Source organism: Triturus cristatus, chromosome 10, assembly GCF_964204655.1.
Source record: "Triturus cristatus chromosome 10, aTriCri1.1, whole genome shotgun sequence".
Classification (NCBI taxonomy): domain Eukaryota; kingdom Metazoa; phylum Chordata; class Amphibia; order Caudata; family Salamandridae; genus Triturus; species Triturus cristatus.
In genome coordinates this window covers 994,156,413-994,180,814 of record NC_140593.1, presented here as the reverse complement: position 1 = coordinate 994,180,814, position 24,402 = coordinate 994,156,413, and the positions used below count along the sequence as shown (strand labels likewise).

At 43.6% G+C, this 24,402-nt stretch overlaps 1 protein-coding gene across 1 annotated transcript in view; it reads left to right on the top strand.

Moving 5' to 3' along the window:
- The first annotated feature begins 639 nt into the window (after positions 1–639).
- The window catches only part of LOC146796394 (vomeronasal type-2 receptor 26-like), a 699,855-nt gene continuing 676,092 nt past the window's right edge, over positions 640–24,402 (top strand). Inside the window, exon 1 of the mRNA XM_085628963.1 lies at positions 640–782. The gene's annotated coding sequence lies outside the window, so the exon portion shown is untranslated. The remainder of the gene's footprint in view (positions 783–24,402) is intronic.

Genomic DNA, 24,402 nt, shown 5'->3' with positions numbered 1-24,402 from the left:
TGGGATGTCACAAAATACATGCTGTCGGTTGAGACCAGTGTTTGAGATAGGATGATGACCACCTGGCTCCTGCCAGCAGCTAGAAAAAAAAATACAGAACTACCTGTATCCTGTTTACATGCATTAAAAAGAGACCTGCCTGATCCCATCTCCTTGGGTACATGACATCAGATATATTTGTGTTCTTTATTTGCTCCTTGTCTTTTGTCGGGTCTCTTAATTAAATTGCTCATGTTATTGTTGAACTTTGAATAACACACAAATGTGTTTATCAAGAAGTTAATGGCAATTGTCACTGACGTTCTGTTTAATGTGTTGAAACTTACAATGGCAATTTTCGGGGGTGATGAAACAGAAAAACGTCATCTGTTGATCCTCCACAAATAGAAAAAAAGTATAGCATTTACAAATTTCAGAAACACAGTGAGATTTGAAAATTGCCCCTTTGCATCATTGTAATAAGCAGTTGCGTCCTCTGACAAACTGGCGAGGCTAGAAACGCAGGTGTTGGTTCAGCTGCTGGGTGAAGTGTGTACACAACATCCCCTTTATTTAAGAAGGCGATTCTTTCAGTGTACCTGTAAGAGGAGTTTGCCGCCAGTGGATTCACCATATTTACCAACAACAATAGAAAGGAAATCCTTGCAGGTCTCCTTGAAAAGACAAGTGTAAAAATTTGAAAAGACAAGTGCAAAAATCCTATTTTTACCTGCAAACTGTAAATCAAGTACTCGCCTACCATAACTAGCCATGTTGATAGTGAAGTCAGCGGTCTTTACTAGGTAAGTTCTCAATGGACTCGTACATTATAATAATAATAATCCACATTTGTAATGCGCGAACAATCAACCGTAAGGGTCTCTAGGCGTCGGGAAGATTAAGAGTCACATGGTGCTGGGCTAATCTGCCTCCGGCGCCGGGAATCGAACCGTGATCAGTCCCTGGCCGCGGCGCCACACCTCTTCCTTACATTTGTCGTGTAATCCCAGGTGCTCAGTCCCTCTAGCTTTCTTTGGTGGCCTGTTTGTTTTTCCACTGCAGATGAACTGTTCTATGCTATGTGTCTTCCTGTGCACATGTGTTTTGCAGTAAGCAGCTCTTGTTTCTAAAGTGATTATGTAAAGGTATTTATTTGCAAGGGGAGCGATAAGTCACCCCTGCAGGTGTTCAATGAGTCAACAGTGACATTGGTGTCTTGGTGTTGAATGGTTCTATCACTTGTCGGAGAAACGTTTGTTTGACGCCACCGTTGATGCAAAAAACGTACACAAGTGTTCAAAACGTTTTTCCTTGCTCTGATATTAAGTGCAATTCCAAGCCACGCCCACTCCCCCGACGGTCAAGAAACACTGAACTTTTGCTTACAATGGTATGTGGGAATGTCGCTCATTCAATAACTGTATCAAGAATAATGACTACCACAATATAGGAAAGGTAATTATATATAGTAAAGAATAGGTTTACTATTCTTAACGTCACGTCTACCTACACTGTGTGTGTTCATACTCACACATAAACATGCAAAGTTAATATATACTAATGTTTAGGTATGAATAGTAAGTCAATACTTTAATATACACATAGGGGCCAATCACAATGTCGTCCAGAAAGGCTCCGAACGGGGTTCGGGTTCGGGTACGGCGAAAGGGTATCTGGTACACCTTGGGTTTGTGTTTCCAGACTCCAGCTGTGCAAAGCTGCAGGAGCCCTGCAGCCGCTCCCCCGGGCCAGCAGCTCCAGGGTTGCCACCTAGCCGTGTATCTACCGGTGCCACTCATATTTTAAATATTTTAATGTCCAGGCCACCCCTCTCTCCTATGGGCTTCTGCCGCAGAGACAACCAGGCCCGTAGAAGCATACATTGTCCTTCATGGATATGACCTCGGCAACATCATGGTACAACCTTGTTGTGGGAAACCCTCCCCCACAGACTGATGGTATCTCCCACAACACGTCGGCGAACATTCGCAGGTTTTATTTATAGTAAATTATCTCCGACCTCTACCAAACAGCAGTTCTGAGTGGGTTTAATTTCTTTTTGGTTTCAGGTACGCCACTAGGAGGCGCCTCACTACAGGTGAGTGTTTGGAGACCACCGAGTACAGGGCCTTGTCGCCAAAGCTGGTAAAGGTGAGGAGGGATTGCGCGACTACTGTGTGCCGTGGAGAGGGGCCGGCGCACTCTGCTAACAGTAAAAACGTGGGCACCGAGAGCAGTACATTCAGCCAAGCGAGGTGAGGGCAGTGATGTCACCCCGAAATCACTGCCCTCGGCTCGCTCTGAGGAGCGATGTTCAGGATCGATTCATAATCGTCAAGTTTTAGATTGATTATGCGTGACTTATGAGTGAGTGTGACACTTCGGTAAAGGAGGGCGAGCCACTGACAGCTCGAGCCAGGCTCGAGCCTGAAGCCTCGCACTGGTGGGTTGGAACTTCGAGCCCATAACTAAACTAGCTCTCGTTTGGCTTCTGCCTCCCTTCCTCTCCCTGGCTTGTGGTGTTATGGCCAGAGCTGCCCACTATCAAACTCGGAAACCAGGGTTGAGGCTCAGGTATGCTCAACCTCATGTGATTCTGGGCAAATCACGTAATCTCCCCATTCTTATATACAATGGGCGTGACCTTGTGTAATGTCACTGGTGCTCACGTAAAGTGCTCCGATACCTTCAGGTCGAGTTTGCGCTATATTATAAAGACTGGGCCCGGCTCCAGGAATCTTCACCTGGACGGGCCAAGTGTGCCTTAGGGTAGGCCATGGTGGACCCCAGTATTGGTCTTTCTGGAGGTTGCCTCCAAGCCCTTGGTTACATCATATCCACTTCCAAACAGGCACCGCGATACAAACGGTAGATTCTGTGTATATACAGCGCATATAGAGGGTAGGGTAGTGGGAAATTGAGCTAGGGTTCATTTTAGGCTTTAGAGGTGGGTATTGGTGAAAGGGTGTAAATATTTTGTGTGTTGTAGTCTTAGTTTGCTTCTATCAAATTAATTAGACAAACACCGAATATTAATGTTTAGTGAGTTTGAAGTGCATGACTGGAAACAATGTCCGTGATTAAATTGAGGTAAATGGTCACCCTACACTCAGGCGCATGCTTTTGGCACCTCCAGATTTGCCTGGGGGAAAGCTTCCTAAATGCAATGACGCCTGGACAGACTGCTGGAAATGGGATTGACATCGCCTACTCTCCTGGCTGAACTCCTCAAGTCCTTTGCACAGGAGATGTGGATGCCATATCACATGGAACTAATAAAACCGAGGTTCCACCATCTCAGACTCCCGAGTAAGAGGGCTAAGGAAGATATGCAAGAGTAGGTCAACATAACAGAAATCTACAAGAACAGGTGGCAAAGCACAGACTCAAAAAGGGAAGACGTGCAGAAGAAAATCCGTGGGATCAAACGCTGAGGGTCCAAAAGAAGTGAGTGAACCCAGAGTAACAGCGGTCTACCTACTAGGAGCTCTTATACCAAGAGATTCAGGACGCCATTTAATCATGATTTCAACATGAGGCGCTACAACAAGATGCCATCTTTCATCCCAGACCGAATGGAAGCTGGTTGCGGGCAGCGTAGCACACAGCCATCTGATTTATGGTAGCTCCCTCTGAGTTAATCTCTCATTTAGTCTATTAGTGCAACTACACAAACACTTGCAGTGTTGCTGGCTGTGGAGTAGAGCCAACAGCTCATCAACACAAGGACCAGGCCCGCAACTGGCTCGTAGGTTTAAAAGCACTGCAAAGTTCCTTGTATAATCAGCAGTTTTCAGGCAACAAAAAAAGTGTCAAGATAACTGGTGATTTATGTACCTGCTGGGAAGTGATGGGAGTTTTGTCCAGTGGCTGACTCATCTAAGATAGTGCAGAGGGTTATGCCTGCTGCAAAGAACGTGTACCATGCATTTAAAAAAACAATATTTTACATGCATAGCTCAGTGGGTTACTGCTTTTGTCCCAGAGATTCTGTTGTTACTGTGCAGTTCATAAGTTACAATCGTGATCTAGAACGGTGAGCTATGAACTGCCATCAAAGAGCTGCATGCAAACTGCATGGTACAAGTAAGTAAGTTATGTTTATTTCCCAGTCTTTCATTATCCTGATGCTGCTAAACAAGGCTTGTTAGGGTAGAAATAAATTCTTTTGATTAAAGTCAATGCTAACCACTGTGTTATGTTCTGAATCCTGTGTTTGTGCTTCTCCAGACCAAGCACTCTTTAAAAAATGCCTACCAGTATGGATGACATGTGAATCCTACACCTTGTAGCCCCCTTGCCTAATGTAACATTTACTATACACTGATTTACACACATTTGATTCATTGTCTCTGTTTAGTTGTGATGTAAAGTGCTCTGACACTCTACATGGGTATGAAAGGTGCTATAAAACAAATGAAATACATTTGACAGAGGGGCTATGGAGAGGGATTAGAGGCACTGTTAGAGGGTGTTAGTGAGGGAATCATTGAAGGGCCCCAACAAAGAGTGGCGTACCCTGGTGCACAGTAAGGTCATAATTTACTATGATTTAAAAGCTAAAATAATTCAATATATAATTACAAATGTGTTGCAGAATGCAGAATTGTTCCCTAATTTTATTGGGGGAGAATCTCCAAAAGCCCCCTTTGTAGGGGTCAGGCTCGCTCGCTGCACGTGGTGTGCACCATACGGGTACTGGTCTGACAACATTTGCCATGGCTGCTTTGGGTTTCCAGTCCACCCCTGGCAGGAGCAGGAGCCTCATACTTCGAAATACAACCAAACATTAAAAAGTTAGTCACTGAGATGCAGCACAAACCATCCCATTACAATTTTTAGACTTTTGCAAATTTCTTTAATATAAAACAGTAAAATCTTTAGTAATTCGAGCAGTTGTTTGGTGTGCACTTGTTTGTGCATTTTTTGCGAATTACTGTTGTAATGTTTATTTTATTTTTTGATTTATAAAGTTTAATATAGTGCGAGCTAGACCCTAGAAGGGTATCAGAGCACTTTACAAATGCTACTTCAAATAGATAGAGTGAGAAACAAGGGACATATATATGAGTAGGTAACAGGAAAACCTTAACGTTATCAGTACTCTTTATAGATCCAGAAGGTATTCAAGAGTGCCTTAGCCATTCGCACTTAGAGTCAAGCGCAGATCCTGGTAGGTGAGCTGTGTCTGATTAGTACCCAACTATCTCAAGAACTGGGATTAGGGTTCAATTTTGTTTCGTCAAAAGTAATTTGACTTTTTTTTTGAAGGACGTGATTAAAGGGTTCATTTTGATTTCAGGGGGCATGGTGTTCCAGATCCTAGGAGCTAGTCCAGGGAAGATATGGTTCTTTTTCCGAAATTTTTGAGGTTTCAATAGCAACGTGCTGGTGCTTCTCGAAGTTCTGCCACCTCCTGATAATTCCAGTTTATTACCCAGAGACTTTGGTGCGTTGAAGTGCAGGGCTTTGTGTGTCATGCAGGCAATTTTTAACTGTGTTCTTGCCTCATAAGGGACCCAGTTCAGTGCCCTTTAGATCAGGGGTGATGTGGTTGTTTTTTTTTTTGAGAGCCAGCGACGAGTCATGCAGCCGCGTTTATGGAGGCTCTTAGTGGAGCTAGTCTGGATCTCACCAAACCACATAATCTGGGTATCACTGGAGCTTGCACGGCTGATTTGAGGTCGTCGGCGGTGAGGAACAGTTTTAGTTTTCTAAGAATGTTTATATGAAAAGTTTGCTCCTCTGGTGGCTGAGCTGATGTGTTCCTGCAGGATGAAATTCTTGTTGAGTGTTATTCCAAGCGATCTAGTGGAATCTATGATATGTGGTGTGCAGTTGAAGGCTGTTAAGTGTTTCATCCAATTTTCAATGTCGCAGTGTCCTTGTGGTGGGAAAATTAGGAGAAAATTATTTTTGAGCGCATTGAGATTGAGGTTGTTTTTTGTCAGCCAGTTGTGGGTTTTTTGCGGAGTTGTGTTGAGTAAACGGATGTTATCCGGGGATGATATTTTTAGGAATAGCTGGGTATCACTCGCATACATGTGGTAATGAACATTGGAGAGTATCAGAATTTCGGCTAAGGGCTCCATTCTGTATTCAATTAAGTCCAGGAGACTGTTATGTCAATTACTCGCACCACATCTTCCCCTGCATGCTCTTTAGTTATTTGGCTTCTGGTGTGCCCTCTAAAATAGAAATTCATTTCCAATGCACGCTGGGACATGTAGTATATTTTGCCTATTTATCCCTCCAGTGGGTTTGGTTGCTTGCACGCAATTTGGGACATTTTTAAGCAAAAGCCCTTCAGTGGGTCCGTAGGAGAGAAAAACTCATCTCTGTGGAAGCAGAGCAGGAGAACTAATTAAACATGCGGAATTTCATCCGGAGGCCCACTGAAGGGCTTTTGCTCAAAAATGTTCCAAATTGCGTGCAAGCAACCAAACTCACCGGAGGGATAAATTGGCAAAATATACTACATGTCCCAGCGTGCATTGGAAATGAAATAAAAAAAATAAGTGGTGGGAGTTTTGTCCAGTGGTTGCTTTGACTCATCTAAGATAGTGCAGAGGGCTAATATGCCTGCTGCAAATAACGTGTACAATGCATTTAAAAAAACAATATTTTACATTTATAGCTCAGTGGGTTACTGATTTTGTCCCAGAGATTCTGTTGTTACTGTGCAGTTCATAAGTTACAATCGTGATCTAGAACGGTGAGCTATGAACTGCCATCAAAGAGCTGCATGCAAACTGCATGGTACAAGTAAGTAAGTTATGTTTATTTCCCAGTCTTTCATTATCCTGATGCTGCTAAAAAAGGCTTGTTAGGGTAGAAAAACATTCTTATTATTAAATTCAATGCTAACCACTGTGGTGTGTTCTGAATCCTGTGTTTGTGCTTCTCCAGACCAAGCACTCTTTAAAAAATGCCTACCAGTATGGATGACATGTGAATCCTACACCTTGTAGCCCCCTTTCCTAATGTAACATTTACTATACACTGATTTACATACATATGATTCATTGTCTCTGTTTAGTTGTGATGTAAAGTGCTCTGACACCCTACACGGGTATGAAAGGTGCTATAAAATAAATGGAATACATTTGACAGAGGGGCTATGGAGAGAGATTAGAGGCACTGTTAGAGGGTGTTAGTGAGGGAATCATTGAAGAGCCCCAACAAAGAGTGGCATACCCTGGTGCACAGTAAGGTCATAATTTACTATGATTTAAAAGCTAAAATAATTCAATATATAATTACAAATGTGTTGCAGAATGCAGAATTGTTCCCTAATTTTCTTGGGGGAGAATCTCCCAAAGCCCCCTTTGTAGGGGTCAGGCTCGCTCGCTGCACTTGGTGTGCACCATACGGGTACTGGTCTGACAACATTTTCCATGGCTGCTTTGGGTTTCCAGTCCACCCCTGGCAGGAGCAGGAGCCTCATAATTCGAAATAAAACCAAACATTAAAAAGTTAGTCACTGAGATGCAGCACAAACCTTCCCATTACAATTTTTAGACTTTTGCAAATTTCTTTAATATAAAACAGTAAAATCTTTAGTAATTCGAGCAGTTGTTTGGTGTGCACTTGTTTGTGCATTTTTTGCGAATTACTGTTGTAATGTTTATTTTATTTTTTGATCTATAAAGTTTAATATAGTGCGAGCTAGACACTAGAAGGGTATCAGAGTACTTTACAAACGCTACTTCAAATAGATAGAGTGAGAAACAAGGAACATATATATGAGTAGGTAACAGGAAAACCTAAACGTTGTCAGTACTCTTTGTAGATCCAGAAGGTATGCAAGAGTGCGTTAGCCATTCGCACTTAGAGTCAAGCGCAAATCCTGGTAAGTGAGCTGTGTCTGATTAGTACCCAACTATCTCAAGAACCGAGATTAGGGTACAATTTTGTTTCATCAAAAGTAGTTTGACTTCTTTTTTGAAGGACGTGATTAAAGGGTTCATTCTAGTTTCAGGGGGCATGGTGTTCCAGATCCTAGGAGCTAGTCCGGAGAAGATATGGTTCTTTTTCCGAAATTTTTGAGGTTTCAATAGCAACGTGCTGGTGCTTCTCGAAGTTCTGCCACCTCCTGATAATTCCAGTTTATTACCCAGATACTTTGGTGCGTTGAAGTGCAGGGCTTTGTGTGTCATGCAGGCATTTTTTAACTGTGTTCTTGCCTCATAAGGGACCCAGTTCAGTGCCCTTTAGATCAGGGGTGATGTGGTTGTTTTTTTTTGGAGAGCCAGTGACGAGTCATGCAGCCGCGTTTATGGAGGCTCTTAGTGGAGCCAGTCTGGATCTCAGCAACCCACATAAGATTGTATTCCCATCGTATCATCTGGGTATCACTGGAGCTTGCACGGCTGATTTGAGGTCGTCGGCGGTGAGGAACGGTTTTAGTTTTCCAAGAATGTTTATATGAAAGTTTGCTCCTCTGGTGGCTGAGCTGATATGTTCCTGCAGGATGAAATTCTTGTTGAGTGTTATTCCAAGCGATCTAGTGGAATCTATGATATGTGGTGGGCAGTTGAAGGCTGTTAAGTGTTTCATCCAATTTTCAATGTCGCAGTGTCCTTGTGGTGGGGAAATTAGGAGAACATTATTTTTGAGCGCATTGAGATTGAGGTTGTTTTTTGTCAGCCAGTTGTTGGTTTTTTGCGGAGTTGTGTTGAGTAAACGGATGTTATCCGGGGATGATATTTTTAGGAATAGTTGGGTATCATTCGCATACATGTGGTAATGAACATTGGAGAGTATCAGAATTTCGGCTAAGGGCTCCATTCTGTATTCAATTAAGTCCAGGAGACTGTTATGTCAATTACTCGCACCACATCTTCCCCTGCGTGCTCTTTAGTTATTTGGCTTCTGGTGTGCCCTCTAAAATAGAAATTCATTTCCAATGCACGCTGGGACATGTAGTATATTTTGCCTATTTATCCCTCCAGTAGGTTTGGTTGCTTGCACGCAATTTGGGACATTTTTAAGCAAAAGCCCTTCAGTGGGTCCGTAGGAGAGAAAAACTCATCTCTGTGGAAGCAGAGCAGGAGAACTAATTAAACATGCGGAATTTCATCCTGAGGCCCACTGAAGGGCTTTTGCTCAAAAAATTTCCAAATTGCGTGCAAGCAACCAAACTCACTGGAGGGATAAATTGGCAAAATATACTACATGTCCCAGCGTGCATTGGAAATGAAATAAAAAAAATAAGTGGTGTATTATATAAATATAATACATAATATCCAATTATTGAAAGAAAGTACGAAAATCTTAGAGGTTCACTTACAAAAAAATGGACCTTACAATTAACAAATTGAATTGAAAACAAACCTTAGAAATCGAAAAAACGAAAGGATACAGGAACATTATAGTTAGCAATGAGCATTTAAAAAAACCTTAAAAATTCACTGAAACAAACAAAGGTTACAGGGACATCATAGTTAGGAGCCAGAATTAAAAAAAACCTTAGCAATTCACTGAATAAAACCATAGGTTACAGGGACGTTATAGTTAGGGTGATTTTTCATTCGTACAAAACCAGAGAAATTCAGCAGTTATAGTTAGCTGAGCAATGCACTGCTTATGACCTCACATATGACATTACTCATGACATGATCAGTTACATTACTGATAACATCACTGATGACATCTAAAATGACATCACTGATGACATGATCAAGTGAGTGCAAGTGTTTTAAGAGTTTATGAGTGTTAAACATATATACCAGGCTTTTCCAATGAGTAGCGCACAAGCTACTGGTTGCTCTCCAGCTGCCTTTGAGTAGCCCTCCTGTGTGTGGCCCAGTCTACTAAATTAGAAGGTTTTGCTTGACAGAATGAATATATTTACATCAAAATGGAAAAGAATGTATTCAAGATGAAATATGTTTATTTTCAGAACTCATACGATGATGTCTTAAGAACAATTGTTGGATGTATAAAATGATTTTAAAGCTGATATTTGAGTGATAAATCATGTGGTGTTGGGGAGATTTATTACTAATATTACCTTGGTCCACAAGCATTGCAGCTATGGCTGTTAAGTATTACCTATGTAAAGACATTCCAGATTAACAGCATCTTTTTTACTTTGCTGCTGGTAACACTTCCTGACGCACTTAGGTGATCTCTGCTGGTAATCCTGCATAGGATAGCCACTAATATAATCTTGTTTGATGTTGCGACTATTACAACACTAATAATGTTAGTACCTCAGGGTAATTTTAATTGAACATTAGTAGCTCTTGTTACAGAAGTTTGAAGACCTCTGATATATACTAAACTACTACAAAATTTAAATTACTATACTAGATGAACTAATACTGAGTGATACTACTTGTAACATATATTAAGTGAGTGGTTGTGTGACTGTATGTATCCCTGTGTGTATGGGTGTGTAAGTGGTTGTATGGGTGTAAAAGTTGGCATGTGAGTAGCTGTGTGGGTGAGTGAGATGCTGTGTGAGTGGTGGTATTGGTGAGTGAGTGGATATGTCAGTGGCTATATGGGTGAGGGAATGGGTGTCTGAATGGCTCTATGAATGAGTGACTGTGTGTAAGTGACTGTATGGGTGAGTGAGTGGCTGTTTGAGTGGGTGCTTGGTTAAGTGAGTTGGTATGTGAGTGGCTGTATTGGGGAGTAAGTGTCTGTGTGAATGGCTGTATGGGTGAATGAGTGGATGTGTGAGTGCTTCTATAGATGTGTGAATGGGTATGTAAGTGGTTGTGTGTGTGAGTGAGTAGCTGTGTTGAGAGGCTGTTTGGGTGAGTGAGTGACTGTGTGAGTGACTGTGTAGGCAAATAAGTGGGTATGGGAATAGCTGTATGGGTAAGTGTGTGGCTATGTAAATGGCTGTATGGGTGAGTGACTGGTTGTATAAGTGGTTGTATTGGCGAGTGAATGGTTGTGTGAGTGGCTGTACGGGTGAGTGACTGGGTGTGTGATTGCCTCTACAGTGGAGTGAGTGGGTGTGTGAGTACTGGTATGGGTCTGTGAATGGGTATGTGACTGGTTGTATGAGAATGGGAGTAGGCGTACACGAGATTGCATGGGGTGTGAGTGGGTGTGAGAGTGGTTCTGTATATAATGTCATCAGTGAAGTCATTTGAGATATCATCTGTGATGTCACTGGCCATGTCATGAGTAATGTAATATGTGAGGTCATAAGCAGTGCATTATGGGGGCGTAAGTTATAGTTAACTAAAGTAACTATAACTGCTGAATTTCACTGCTTTTGTATGAGTGAAATCTGAGGCTAACTTTAACATCCTTGTAAGCTTTGTTACTTTCAGGGAATTTCAAAGGTTTTTTTTATTCTATTTCCTAACTATAACGACACTGTAACCTTTGGTTTTTGAGGTGAATTTCTATTTTTAATTGAACTGATAGTCGTGTTTGCAGAGTGGTGGTGAAAGGGGACAGGGGCCTCCAACCAACTCTCAGGAATCCTGCTGTATCGGACTTAATGGAGATAACAGGAGGGCTTCTGGGTCCCCAAGAACCTTCAGCACCCAAGAGGACTTCATACACCAGCCAGCAGTGCACCAGGAGGTGCCAAGAGGCACGGTTGCAGAGTGGTAGAGAAAAGGGTAGTCGCCTCCAAAGACCTCTCAGCAATTCCACTGTGTGGGACTTACAGCAGGTAACAGGACTGCTTGTTGGCCCCCAAGGATACTCTAGAGCCAAGGGGACTTCACCCCTCAACTAGTAGTGCGCCAGGAGGCACATTTCCACAGTGGTGGTGAAAGCAGGCATGGCCTCCGAAGTCCTCTCAGCAATCACGCTCTGTGGGACTTACTGGAGGTAACAGGAGGGCTTGTTGACCCCCAATGACTCTCGTGAGCCAAGGGGGCTTCAGCCACCAATCAGCAGTGAGCCAAGTAGTGCATGTACCTGGTGGTGGAGAAAGGGGGCATGGCCTCTGAAGTCCTCTCAGCAATCATGCTCTGTGGGACTTACTGGAGAAAACATGAGGGATAGTTGGCCCCCAAGGCCCCTCAAGAGCCAAGAGGACTTCATCCCCCAAATAGTAGTGCGCCAGCAGGTATGTTTGCAGAGTGGTGGAGAAAGGGGGTGTGGCCTCCAACAACCGCTCAGCAATCCCACTGTGTGGGACTTACTGGAGGTAACAGCAAGGGTAGTTGGCCCCCAAGGACCCTTGTGGTTAAGGTGTTTCATTCCTCAACTAGTAGTGTGCCAGAGGCGCATTTGCAGAGTGGCTGTAAAAGGGGGAAATACCTATGGCAACTTGCTGGTCCCTTTTTTTCTCTTTTATTATTAGGGGAGGGGTGCTGCATGGCCCCCTTCCCTGGGCTGATTTCAGCCATGAGGACCCCCTCTCCTGGGGCCTGTCCTCTTTTTTAACTTTCTTTTTTAAATTAAAGAGAGGGGGCCGAGCAGCCCCCCTCCTGGGCCGATTTTCGCCCTGTAGTCCCCATCCTGCAGGGCCAGACCTTTTTCTTTCTTTCTTTTTTTTTCTTTTAAAACAAGGGGAGGGGGGCCACGCCACTCCTGCTCGGGCAGATTTCAGCCTTGGGGGCCCAATTCCCTTAGACATGTCCTATTTTGTGGATAATACAATATGTAAAAAGTGTAACACATGCACAACCGTTATAGTGGAATATTAATGGAGTGTTCTGTGTTTTAAATGTGCTCACTAGTTAGCGTACTCCGGTCCTGGACGTATATCAAAATTTCATCAATTTGCATATCAATCTATGGATATGTCCCCCAGGGCACAATTCCGACCCTAGATGGGGTTTATCTAACATGCAGCTCCCTCTTTGTGAAAGCAATTGTGCTCCGCTTTCAGCAAGCAAGAGCATTTTTAAAGTTGGCTGCCAACACTTCCTGGTTTGAAGTGTTGGAAGCCAATCAAATCTCAGCACAAGTTTGGAGACGGGATCCTCCACGTCCCTATATATAAAACTGGAAATTTCTTTTAAATTACTGCACAGCTACTGAACAGATTTACACCAATGAACAAAAAGGTCGCTTTCTGGACCAGCAGCTCCCTTTCCGTCACATTTGGTGTAATTCTATTCAGGAGTGCGGGCTGTAGCCGTGTGTAGGAGAGTAGGATCTGCCTCTTATGTTGCCCCCACATTTTTTCTGATGTTCACACTGGTTTCTGGCTATAGTCTGGCTGGGACCCTGCTAATCAGGGGCCCAGCCTCTCTGTTCTCTCTAAATAACATGGAGTGCATATTAGGTGCACTAGTGATTGGATACTGTGGTGCCTTATGAGTCCCTAGTATATGGTATCTTAGGTACCAAGGGCATAGGTACTTCACAGGCCTACCAGGGGCTGAAGCATGTATTATACCACCCCTGGGAAGCAGACTAAATCTGACACCACAGGCCTGCTACTGCAGCCTGGGTGAGGTGGTGCTAGCACTCTTCACTGAGATATAGGTTCCTATATCTCTCCTACACACACATTTAAACCTATCAGTCACCCCTAAGGCAGGGCCTATCACTTCTGAGGGAAGGGTGCTTGGTTTCCATGTGAGGGGGTGCCTCTGCCTGAGCAGGGCCCCTCTGCAGCTCTCAGAGTCCATTCTCTGGGGCTGTTTGTGAATGAGGTCAAACCATATACTCTTAAGTGCATTATAACCTCGCTGTAAATGCTAACTTTGGAATGGCTGCATTAAAACATGTCGTGTTTGGTGTCAAACGCTTTGGAATCATACCCCTACATCAGTAACTGGTGTGGGAGTATGATCCCGCCCTTTTAGAGGGATAGACATGTACCTACTGTGGAAACGTGGTAGAATCCTGAAGAGCCCTGGCATCACAAAATGGATGCCACCAGTCACAGACACTGGGCTGCCCTCCTGCTGATGACCGAAACTCGCAGTGGAGGAAGCCCAACAATAGGTATTCTGTCACAGGGAGGTGTGACCACCTCCCAGACAGGGTTTAGTGTATTGGGGCTGGGTGGGTGCACTCCTAGAGTGCTTTGAAGTCCTGCACTGGGGGAGCAGTAGGCTCCTCTGTGCATACACCAGTTCAAACCGGCTCAGGGGCTACCTGCCCCTGCTCTGGTGCAAAACTGGACAAAGGGAAGTGGGTGTAGCCACCTACTCCCCTGACCCTCCCATAGGTGGGGTCATAGAGCTAGTCCCTCCCTTCCTTCCAGTATAAGTTAGGGAACCCTTGCCATTGCAAACTAGATACCCCTGGATAACGCTCTATAGACGAATCCCGGACCTTTGACGTTCCACTACCTCTGGAAGACTGAAGAATCTCCCTTGGAGTCAAGGAGTGACTCCCCTGCTTGGCAGGCACCAAAAACTGCAATCCACGGTCGCAAACTCCACCGCTCCCGCCGGAGCCCGAAGTCCCTGCAGCCCAGGAAGAGGATTTCCTGATTTCTCCAATGCCATCGTGAGTCCCCAGCGACGCTGAGGCAAGTGGACCCCACGAGTGACGAGAAACCGTAATCCCTGGGTACCGTGCACTATTTTCGAGTGCAACCCCTTCATGATGTTCTGCAAACCTGTGCATTGGGCCACATGTGGTCCAAGCCTCTAGCAGGGATCCCTCCAATGATCAGAGGCCTACCCCGTCCTGAGTGACCATGGGCCCCGGTTGAGTGGATCCTCCTGAGGCATCTTTGCGATCCCTTGCTGGCTGGCTAGTGGGTCCTCTGAAGACTTTCCTACAATTTCAAAGGGCTCCCCTGGTTGCTCCAGGCCTGCCCTGACTTACCCTTGCTGGTCTGCACTGCTGACTTTTTGTCCTTTCCACAAGACTTGCTGTTACCAAGGCTTGTTGGCTCCAATCTGGTCACCGACACCACAGTAAGCTGCAGACTTTGTGGGACACGCCGAATCCAGCACCTGGTCATCGTCGACGCCTCCTGGACCTCGTGGCTGAAGAGTCAAGACACCCGTGAACTACCTGTAAACACCCGACGACTGTGGGCATCCATCTTCCTTGCCCCGGGTCACTGCCAAGTGACTTTGAACAATGTCCCCTCTGCTTTCAGGTCTTCCTTCTTCTGAATCCAGGCTTGGATTCCACCGGACACTTCTTCTGTCTTCACAAGCAGCAAGTCTTCATTGGCTCCCATTGAAAACGACGCCGCGACCCGACACCAAAAGACACCTATGCACCCGGCTTCCCTGGGTGAGGTAACTCCAGCACTACGGTGCTCCTGTGGGTGTTGGCTCTAGAACTACTTACCCTGTAAGTGACTTGCTTGTAGACTCTCCCGAAGTATCCTTAAACTCTTAATTTCCAACCGCGACTTGCACCACTGAAGTCAACAGGGATTCGCGGCTGTGTTAACACACTGCATGCGTCCCCCGTGGGTCCTTTACTTACCTGCCTTGGGTGGTTTCGTGAGGCCCCAATGCTTCTGAAGGCCCTAGGCCTTGTCCCTTTGCAAGTCGTTATCTCTAAGTCTCTTTTTTAGTATATGGTCTGGTACGCCCCTAAGGCCCCAGCCATATTTGTGCTTAATTTATTGTGAAACGTTGATTTGTGCATATGTTCCTGACTTCTAATCTCATAAAGAGATTAGTAGAGAGTTGTTTAGTCATAAATACATATATATTTGATATATATACCTGTGTGGTGTCCTTTGATTTGGTAATTCAAGAGACTATGTGGTAAAACAAGCTGCTTTACATTCCTTCTAAGACTTAGGTGCCGATTCCGATCCTGTAAAACCCGGGTACGAACCGTCGGACGGAGCGTTTTCTCCGTCCGACTCGTACCTGGGAAAAACACCTTACAAACCCGCAAGTACGATTCGTACAGAAACACCACTTCCGTACGAATCGTAAAAAACACCGACCGGCTAAAAGAAACCCACAAATCGGATCCGGGACACCGCGTACGCGACATTCGCATGGAGTCAGGCAGCGTTTTACGGATCAGCAAGTACGATTCGTACCCACAGCACTTCGAACGGCAAAATTTTTACGGGACCCAAAAAGTGCCGGAAAAGTACGGCGCGATGCACGAGGAAAAGGGGGCCCGGTACGCACCGTACCCCCATCCCTACACTTCGGCACCATACCCACAGCCCCCCCATGTACGCACCGTACCCCCAGCCTCCCCCGTATGGACGGTGCGGACCCCCACCCCCATAGATACGGAGCGTACCCCCACCCTCGTAGGTACGGAGCGTACCCCCACCCTCGTAGTTACGGAGCGTACCCCCACCCCCATAGGTACGGAGCGTACCCCCACCCCCGTAGGTACGGTGCGGACTCCCAGCGCTATGCGCTGGGGGACTGCACCGTACCTACGGGGGTGTGGGTACGCTCCGTACCTACGGGGGTGGGGGTACGCTCTGTACCTACGGGGGTGGGGGTACGCTCCGTACCTACAAGGGTGGGGTGGGGGTACGGCACGTACATGGGGGGGTTGGGGGTACGGCGCGTACTTGGGGGGGTGGGCTGGAGGTTGTTCGGCGCGTATGCGGGCACATGTTTGGACGTCTCCATGGTTGCCATGAGAGTTCGCTCCGTACGGTGTTTTTTCCATACGGTTGTGCATTCGACGGACGGGACGGATCGTACTTGCGCACTCGGACTTCAGTTTACCGATTCGTACGTAAAACTGTCCGGGGACGTGTCGGACACTTTTTCCGACCCAGGGACGTGTCGGGGAATTTTCCCATTGCGATTCGTATGGATTTTTTAACATACGAATCGTACTTGCCAGTTTGTACGGGACTTGTACGATTCGTACGTAAAAAAATCCGGATACGATTCGTACGGGGAATATTTTTAACGGATCAGAATCGGCACCTTAGCCTGAAGACTGCTCTCCACAGCTACCACTAGTATAGCTTTCTTTGAAGATTGTCTTTAACCTACTACCATAAGAGTCGAATTGTACTGGTGCAAGGTGTCCACTTTAACTAGTGAACAGCATATACCAGGCCAACTTCTCACACCGTGTCTAAAGTTCCTATGGAAATTAATATTGGGAAAATGCGTTTTGGGACCCCTCCTTTTTCTTGCTCCCCGCTTGACGAATCACCTCGAAACTTTTAAGACAGCTGAATTGAGCATCTAACTAGTTCTGAAAATTTTGCAAGGATTCATCAAACGATGTTAAAGGTATTGGCAAAACAAAAAAGTAGGTGAGATATATATATATTTTTAAATTTATTATATATATATAATAATCAATTTACATTTATTATAAACATTTGGGTGCCGATTCCGATCCTGGGAAAACCGGGAACGAACCGTCGGTCGGAGCGTTTTCTCCGTCCGACTCGTACACGGGAAAAAAACCATACAAACTTGCAAGTACGATTCGTACGGAAACACCATTTCCGTACGAGTCGGAAAAAACACCGACCGACTGAAAAATACATACGAATGAGATCCGGACGTGATATCCGGACGGAGGTAGGCTTGTTTTTACGTACCAGCAAGTACGATTCGTACCCACAGCAGTCCGGACGGCAATATTTTTACGGCACCCAAAAAGTGCCGGAAAAGCTAAGTACGCCGCGATGCCAGCGGAATAGGGGGCCCGGTATGTGCCGTACCCCCCCAGCCCCCGTATGTATGGGCCGTACGCCCCGTATGTATGCCCCGAACACCCCCCCAGCCCCCGTATGTACGCGCCGTACCCCCCCCTGCCCCCGTATGTACGTCCCGAACACCCCCCCAGCCCCCCATGTATGTACGGATCGTACCCCCCGTGTATGTACGGACCATACCCCCAGCCCCCCATGTAAGTACGGACCGTACCCCCTGTGTATGTACGGACCGTACCCCCAGCCCCCCGTGTAAGTACGGACCGTACCCCCACCCATGTATGTACGGACCGTACCCCCAGCCCCCCGTGTAAGTACGGACCATACCCCCCACTGTGTATGTACGGACCGTACCCCCAGCCCCCCGTGTAAGTACGGACCGTACCCCCACCCGTGTATGTACGGACCGTACCCCCAGCCCCCCGTGTAAGAACGGACCGGGGCTGGGGGTACGGTCCGTACATACACGGGTGGGGGTACGGTCTGTACTTACACTGGGGGCTGGGGTACGGTCCGTACATACACGGGTGGGGGTACGGTCCGTACTTACACGGGGGGGCTGGGGGTACGGTCCGTACATACACAGTGGGGGGTATGGTCCGTACTTACACGGGGGGCTGGGGGTACAGTCCGTACTTACACGGGTGGGAGTACGGTCCGTACTTACACGGGGGGCTGGGGGTACGGTACGTACTTCCGCGGGGGGGCTGGGGGTTCGGCGCGTACATACGGGGGCTGGGGGGGGTTCGGCGCATATGCGGGCACATGTCTCCATGGTTGCTATGGGAGTTCGGTCCGTACGGTGTTTTTTTCCATGCAGTTGTAAGATCGGACGCCCGGTACGGATCGTACTTGCGCGCTCGGACTTGAGTTTTCACATTTGTACGTAAAATCGTCCGGGGACGTGTCGGAAACGTTTTCCGACCCGAGGATGTGTGGGGGAATTTTCCCATACGAATCGTACTTGCCAGTTTGTACGGTACTTGTACGATTCGTACAGAAAAAAATCCGGATATGATTCGTACGGGGAAATTTTTTCCAGGATCGGAATCGGCCTCTTGATGTTATTTATGAGTTGTTTTTAGAAAAAGTATTTTAAAAAATGCAAATTTCAATTTGTTCATATATTGTCTCGAATATCTACTTCTTTCATTGAAAAGACTTGTAGTCTTTTTCAGTTGCCCCTTATCATTCATTTGTGTGTTAATCACGTGGTCGGAAATATAAAATGTTTGAAGAAAATGCTGTAGCACATATGTGATCAAGGCCACTTTGAGTGGCCAAAACGCGTCATGGACGTATGTGAATATGGGAAATAAACTTGCACTTTAGTACCTTGAAGTCCGTGCCAGCTTTGTTTGAATGGTGAAGTCTCAGGATTTTTTCTCTCGATATATATATATATATATATATATGTGATCAAGGCTGCAGGTCGGCAGCCGAAGCGCGTTATGTGGACCAGTTTATGATGTGAATAAACTTAAAATTGTATTTGCTGATGTGGTCTTTGCCCGTGTGTTCTTTTGCTGCCTGCAAACCATTACGGGATCTTTGCTGATATATATATATATATATAGGAACACCGAAGAAGGCCTACGCCGAAACGCGTTTGTTTGTTTGCAGTTACCGTTGAATAAACAACAACTGTGATTGTCCCCCCGGAGTGCGTTATTTCTTTGACAATCAAGGGAATTTGAGCTTTGGATATTTAGCGGTGTCCACTACCGCAAACCGCACCCGCCCGCGAGCGCTCCGCAAGAGGTGAAAGTGGAGGTGGAGCGTGATATATATATATATATATATATATATATATATATATATATATATATATATATATTATCTACTGGCGGTCGCCAGTAGATAGTTATAGTTAGGACCGAGTTTCCATAGGAAATCTGAAAATTCTATTTTGAATAACTTTGGCGCCGGTTGACGAATCCTCGCGAAATTTTCAAAACTAATGGGGCGCTCAGTTCAGCTCCTACCCTGAAAGTCTCGGGGTGATTCGTCAAGCGGGGGCCGAGAAAAAAGGGGGGTCCCAAAACGCGTTTTCCCCATGCATTTTTCCATAGGACCTTTAGTCGAAGGTACAGCCCGAACGGCTGAACAGAATTACTTGAAATTTGGCAGAGAGGTAGTCCTCAGGCCAGGGAAGTGCCTTTTGCAGGTCTGGTGTCAATCTGTTCAGTAGTTCCTGAGAAAATAGCATTTAAAAGCATATAAATATCTATAAGTGCGCACCGTGCGCGCACCGTGCGAGCACCCTAACGTGCGCAAGCGTAATTCTGATTGGTGGTTTCATGTTAGTCAACGTTCGAATCGGTCGAAATCAGGAAGTGTCGGCCGCCATTTTGTTTGTTTTCAGTGCAAGAGTGAAAAAGGAAGGTGGTGAACGTGAAAAGGGGGCAGGGTAGAGAGTTCCTGACCGCCTAGCCTTTGTCAGGGGGTCCCTGAAGGACCCCGAAGGCAGAATTTAAAAAAAAAAATGTTATTTACAAAAAATCGTGGGGGTGCGCGCACCGTGCGCGCACAGTGAAAAACCCCCCCTAAAAAATTAATTTTTAATACGTAGTTTATTGTAAAATAAATATATAAAAAAAAGAATAATACATAAATAAATTAGCATTTAAAAAACCGTACAAATTCACTGAAAAAACCATAGATTTCACACACGTTATAGTTAGGAATTAGCATTTAAAAAAACCTTGCAAATTCACTTAAAAAACCACAGGTTTCACACATGTTATAGTTAGGTGGATATTTCACTCGTAAAAAAACAATGAAATTCCCCCGTTATAGTTAGTTCAGATAACTATAACTCGCGCGACCGCCACTCTATCACAAGGATGATGTCATCAGTGATGTCATGAGTGATGCCACTGACCATGTCATGAGTAATGTAATATGTGACGTCATGAGCAGTGGATTGCGGGCGCGCGAGTTATAGTTATCTGAACTAACTATAACGGGGGAATATCATTGGTTTTTTACGAGTGAAACATCCACCTAACTATAAATTGTGTGAAACCTATGGGTTTTAAGTGAATTTGCAAGGTTTTTTAAATGCTAATTCCTAACTATAACGTGTGTGAAACCTATGGTTTTTTCAGTGAATTTGTATATATATATATATATATATATATATATATATACATATACATAAATACATATATACATATATATACACATATAGAATAAATTAAAGAACATAGCAAATTAACTGGAAAAAACTATTTAATTACACATTAAAAAGTAAATAATCTAAAATTAACATTTAGCTGAAAATGCATTATATATTACAAAAATTAAAATATACAAAAATATAGGGCCTTATTCCAATGTCGAGCGGAAGGCCCTCTGACAGTTCGTCGGTGGCGGACCGCCAAACATCTACTGCTGTGGTCCGACCGCTGCATTACGATGCGTACGGTCAGAGGCAGCAGGCAGAGGGACGTCGGGTGCTTTCTGACGGGATCAAGGAGCCAGTCAAACTGTCGGACGGACAGTAATCCATATGATTGGGGCAGTGCCTACTCAGGTACCAAAGTAGGGATTACAATGTCTGTTTCCGTCTGCCTGTCTATGGCAGTCGGACCTCTATAGAAAAGCAGATGGAAAAGGATTTTGGGGGGCCCCTGTGCCCCCTGGTCCTCCGCTGTGGTGCCTGCCGCACTGTGCAGGGATGTTTAAAAAGTGCATGTTTCTATTGTGGCTTGTGCTGCGTCCCCCAGCATGAACCACAATAGGAAAGATACACTTTCCTACCACTGCGAAGGCGGTCGCATCATTATTAATGAAGCGGGACCTCCAACTCCTTGTCTGGCAGTCTGTTCACAAAACAATGTTGCCCCTGATTTTAACTACACAAAAAAGTCATAATAATATAATTTTTAACAATATTAACAAAATTATTAAATTTTAGCAATAATACATATATTATTCACACTCCAGTCTGTGCAGGAGGGGTAAAATTTACTATTCTCACATCAGTCAAAGCAACAGTAGGAAAAGCGTTGGACTCAGGAGGCATAAAATTGACTAGTCCTACGCCAGTCGGTGCAACAGTAGGGAAAGCACTGGACTCAGGAGGGGTAAAATTTATTATTCCCGGTCCAGTCTGTGCAACAGTAGGGAAAGCGCTGGACTCTGGAAGGGTAACGTTTACGATTCCCACCCTAGTCCGTGGAACAGTAGGGAAAACATGGAACTCAGGAACGGTAATATTTACTATTCCCACTCCAGTCTGTGCAACAGTTGGGAAAGCGTTGGACTCAGGAGGGGTAAAGTTACTATTCGCAATGCGGTTGGTGCAACAATAGAGAAAGCATTGGACTCAGGAGGGGTAAAATATACTATTCCCACTCCAGTCAGTGCAAAAGTAGAGAAAGCGTTGGACTCGGGAGAAGTAAAATTTACTACTCCCTCTCCAGTCTGTGCAACAGTAGGGAAAGTGTTGGACTCAGGAGGGGTAACATTTACTATTCCCACTCCAGTCTGTGCAACAGTAAGGAAATCTTTGGACTCTGGAGGGGTAAAATGTACTATTCCCAAGCTAGTTGGTGCAACAGTAGGGACGTCATTGGACACAAGAGTAGTAACATTTACTAGTCCCACTTCAGTCAGTGCAACAGTAGGGAAAGCATTGGACTCAGGAGGGGTACAATTTACTATTTCCACTTCAGTTGGTGCAACAGTAGGGAAAGCGTTGGACACTTGAGGGGTAAAATTTACTATCCCCACTCCAGTCAGTGCAACAGTAGAGATAAGTACTTCACTTCAAACACATACCCTAGTTTAATACAAGTATTAATTTAATAAAACTATAAAACTAATAACATAAAATTAAATATATACATTAAAACACAATTAAACAATTTAAATATTGTTTTTGATTTAAATAATTAATGTAAGAATAGATGTTATTTAATAATTATTTCATTCAATTCTCGCACTATAGTCACGCATGCCTAGCAGCGCACATTTAATATATATCTGAATTGAAAACTTATAATAATTAGACAATTTACATAATTACTTAACAATTAATTAATTAATGCTAAATACATAATTTATAAATAATCTATTATTATTTCATTAACTTTCCACCCTATATCCCTACATACCCAACAACCCTCACCTTTAATGTAAATTAAAAACGTATAATAATTACACAATTTACATAATTAATTAACAACTATTTAAATACAAATGTATCAATAATTAATAATTATTCAATTATTATTAAATTACCTTCTCACCATATTCCCCTACAAGCCCAACAACCTGCACCTAAAATCTAAAGTAAAAAATTAAATAATTATAAAATGTACATATTTAATTAAGAATGAATTAGATAATAATCAATAATGAATCAATTATTATCTAATTAACTTCCCACCATATACATCTAAAAACCCAACAACCCGCATCTAAAATATAAATTGAAAAATTATAATAATTACACAATTTACATAATTAGTCAACAATTAATTATTAAATAATTTATCAATAATTAATCAATTATTATTTAACTAACTTCCCACCCTGTACCCCTACAAACCTCACAACCCTCTGGGACACTATAATTTACTATTTTACAAATGAATAAAAAATATAAATAACTTAAAATTACAAACTATATTCAAAACATTAACAACAATTGCACAAACAATATAAAACATATACAATTAAAATATTATTTCAACACATAAAGAAACTTTAAAAATGATATTTTGTCCCTCAAAAAATCAATATTTCTGTCAGCAATATGTTTGCACATGATATTTCTGTATAGCAATATTAAAAACCTTTTACATCGAGATTTTATTTGAAAACTATATATGGAAAGACGCAAAATTAATACAAAGGTATAATATTTATATTATGTATTCATAAATAGTATAAAAATAAACACAAAGATTGTAAATCATATAACATATTTTACAAAAATATAAAACAACTTTTTAAAAATGTATAACATATTTTAAAAACATATTACAAGTTTTTCTCCACAGTTTTCTATTGACTTCAATGGCGAATTTTGATCTTTTCTGCTTTTAATTTAATGCATGACGCTTGCGGTTGTACGTCTGTTACCACAGTCGGTGAAGTGCCACAGTCAAGATTAGAAGCAAGGAAGAGTTGCAGTCAGGTAAGAAAAACCTATTTTATTTTAATGAGTATATAGGTGGCTATGTTTATTGTAAGGTACAGGGTGGAGGTAGTTAAATGGTACATAGAAATACATTGTATGTTTTGTGTGTTTTGATGACTTTTCCATTCCCATGCAGCTTGTGTTCCTATGCTAACGTCGGGACGGTTGGGTTTTTTGCAAAGTAAGTTTAGAAAAGTTAAAAAATAACATTTTAAAACCTCTTTAAACTTATTTAAAACAAAAGCAAAATGTTATGTTTTTTGGTCTACATGTTTTTTAGATTTCAAGGAGGCTAGACAGTGGAACCCTATGAACCTCAGCACCTAACTTGCTATCCCAAACTTGTATGAATATGATCTGGCGCTACCCAGAGAGACGTGTGCACACTGAAAAACCCCCACTGTCACAATGTGATTTCAGTCCAGGAATATAACGATTTAAACAAACAGCAATCGATTTAGACCAAGAATGTTTATAAAATCCATGTCCACAAGTATTCTTCTAGGTTCTTCTTTTATTTCAATGAAGTTTTAAAACATGATCGAGATGATCAAAACACAGCCGACGCGTTTCGTCCTTATCAGAAGGACTTCTTCAGGGTGCAATGAATCTGTTCTTTTGTTGGCATTGTAAATAGTCCACAGAGCAAGAGGAATATTTGGTGTGAAATACTTCCGTCATCAAACTTATTTATGTTTGGTATTTAAGCAGCGCCTTATCTAAAATGAGAGGTGGGTGGGTGTATGATAAC